General features: G+C 35.0%; 1 non-coding gene across 1 annotated transcript; it reads right to left on the reverse strand.

Annotated features, from left to right (window-relative positions):
- Positions 1–3,238: 3,238 nt before the first annotated feature.
- On the reverse strand, positions 3,239–3,311 carry Trnak-uuu (transfer RNA lysine (anticodon UUU)). Its single transcript has one exon. It is a non-coding gene; the product is annotated as a tRNA-Lys (tRNA).

Below are 3,311 nucleotides of genomic sequence, written 5' to 3' on the forward strand. Positions count from 1 at the left end.
GCCTTTCTGGACATCTATGACATACCCATTACCATGAAAGCTCTTAGAATATAATTCTTTGTTTTAGAACGTAGTATTGCCAGTACCCAAGTAAGGTACTGACGCAGTAGCTTAGTGGCTAAGCGCTTATCTTCCGAACCTGGGGTCCTGGGTTCGAATCTCGTTGAAGACTGGGATTTTGAATTTCTGGATTTCTAGAGTGCCCCTGAGTCCACCCAGCTCTAATGGGTGCCTGACTTTAGTTGGGGAAAGTAAAGGCGTTAGGTCGTTGAGCGGGCAATGTGATACCCGATGGCCAAACAAACATATGACCTGATGTTTGTGTAGTGCACATAGCGCAAGGTCTGATAGGGAAATACTTAAGGCACAATATTTTGTAACAATAATAAGCGTTAGAGACGGACGAGCCTGGTTGCGTTATGTGGTACGGTGTATAAAGTCAACTGTTACGCCACCAGGGTCCGCCGGGGGCACCCACATACGGCTTTAGGCCGTTTTTACTGCAAGTATCTATGTTCTCACAACTGGACCACTGAGTCTTATTGATTTCACTTTCATACAAAAAGGTTACGTGGCAATATTTCGTCCTCCCTTGGTGTGTATGTTGTCAGCTTGCACTTGATGTCTCTGGTGATATATTTATTGCCCCCACTTCAACTTTTGCCCACTCAGCCAAGCCAATATCTTTTCATTAATGGAGGGAAAAAGAAGAAACAGGGACCTGGGGGCGGGGAGGCTAGGGTAAGCCAAAGCAAACACTTGGGACACTTGAATTGAAACGTACAAAATAATTCCAAACTAATTTTTTTTATATATATTAAAAAAACGGTAGAAGTTCATTACAAAATCCGGGGCATACATGGGATTATGGAAGGAACATATCACAACGAAAAAATAACCATATCTAATAGCTAAAGTCGAATGTAAGGAGTATGTATGTGTGTTTGTGTGTGTATGTATGTATGTATGTATGTATGCATGTATGTATGTATGTATGTATGTATGCATGTATGTATGTATGTATGTATGTATGTATGTATGTATGTATGTATGTATGTATGTATGTATGCATGCATGTATGTATGTATGTATGTATGTATGTATGTATGTATGTATGTATGTATGTATGTATGTATGTATGTATGTATGTATGTATGTATGTATGTATGTATGTATGTATGTATGTATGTATGTATGCATGCATGTATGTATGTATGTATGTATGTATGTATGTATGTATGTATGTATGTATGTATGTATGTATGTATGTATGTATGTATGTATGTATGTATGTATGTATGTATATCAATATGTCAGCTAAACTGGCATATCCATTTTCACACTCTGCTTTCATTTTCGTATTAAAATAAAACAAAAAAAAATAAAAAACAATGTTGAAGGAACATTATGTTTGATATTGATCTAGGACTAAATCTAATCCACTAGATCAGTAATAACCAACTAAGGCTCTCAGGCCGCGGGTAATATCAATCTAGTTCTATTTAAATAGAAATATTGAGTTGGAAAGAATTATTGCTATTGGGATGAGGGGCTGCATCTGTCGTCTTATCTGTAGTTCGCAATGAGATAACGCTTAATCCTCTAACCTTCCATTAGCTTATGTTTCCCAGACTCCTCTAGCTTCACCTGTAAGTTACAATGTAACATAGACCCGAAGGAGACCTTGTTCTTAGAGATACTGTGCGTCGTAATTTTTGTGGGTGACACTTTTTTTCCCAAGGCCCTTTACTGTTTTAAATATTTGCGCCGTGTTTAATTGAAGAAAATTTATGAAGGTAAACGAAGACTTAAGAATATATAGACTTATATAAGGGGAAACAATTTCAGCCGGAACAACATCATCACATTTGTTAAGTGCCCGAAGTTCAAAAATACTAAAATGTTTGTACAGAGACCCAGTTAGCTTTGTGGTTGTTTGTCGGTAAAAAATCATAATTCCATTCCGTTTCCCATTCTCGGATGAATTTAAAACTTTGCAAAATTATTCATTGAACCTAACAAGACACGAATCAATAAAAAATGAAAAACATAGTAAATTAATAGTTGTTGATTTATTATCTTGTATGTTTTCGAAATAAGGGGAATAAATACTTAATGAGAGATGTGTATACATATATATATATATATATATAAGGATTCAGTCCCCTTATTATGTCTAATCTGCCACTTCCCATTATCGAATCAAATTGAAATATTGCATTATTATTCACAGTCGATACAACACAAATAAAACCTAAAAATTAACCAACCATTTAATCATTTAGTACTAATTAATTATTTTTGTTTTATTTAGCAGAAGGGGAGCTAAGCCCTGTAATTTTAAGATAAAAGACAGTAATGAGCGGTTCTTTCCCATAGAAAAGATTTGTTTTTTTAAAGTATTCTGTTTCTATTGCTTGTTTTAAAACATTTTTTTAATTATTAAATCTACCATTAATTAGTTATGACGTGCAAATGATATGCCACGGTGTACTGTTAATAAAGGAAATATTATCTTTTTAAAAAAAAATTACATGATTTAGGTATTCAAACTAACAAACACGATTTTTGTTTCCAATCGTAAAAATGTATAATATGTACGTTATCAGTGCACTTGTCATAGATTACGCAGTTGTTGTCTTTAGTACAGGCATTAAACGTAAACTTCACAGGACAGTGTGATCCCAAACAAAGTCGGTGAAGAGTTTCGTCACGTTTCATCTTTGAACTAAAATATGTTTATGTTGCTTTGAGAACTAGATATGCTAACTATGTATCGAATCCTGGCGAAGACTGGTATTTTTATTATATTTCGGGATCTTTGGGAGCCTCTGAGTCCACATAGCTCTAATGGGTACCCAACATTAGTAGTTCTGGCCACATGACGACCTTGTTAATCTTGGGCCAGTGAAAAACATGACCTTTCAATCATCTGCATTACAGATCACAAGGTCCGAAAAGGGAACTTTAGAAATCGGCTTCTTTGGGACACAAATAATAGTTAAATCATTTCGTAGCTATTTAGAAAGAAAATGCTACATGTCACAAATAAACGAATGTTGTTTTTTCTCATTTTGTTCTTATTTCAAGCAAGCTACTTCGACAAAATGTTCACCCATCTTATTTGTTAAGACACACAGACATTTCAACTAGTGCATTGCGAATTGAATGGAACAGACTCCTGAAATTTCATGATATATTTTTGCATTTGTAAAATTTACTAAAAAAAAAAAATAAACGCCCGATAAGGGACTTGAACCCTTGACCCTCAGATTAAAAGTCTGATGCTCTACCGACTGAGCTAACCGGGC

The sequence above is a fragment of the Biomphalaria glabrata genome, chromosome 8 (genome assembly GCF_947242115.1).
Source record: "Biomphalaria glabrata chromosome 8, xgBioGlab47.1, whole genome shotgun sequence".
In the NCBI taxonomy this organism is placed as follows: Eukaryota; Metazoa; Mollusca; class Gastropoda; family Planorbidae; genus Biomphalaria; species Biomphalaria glabrata.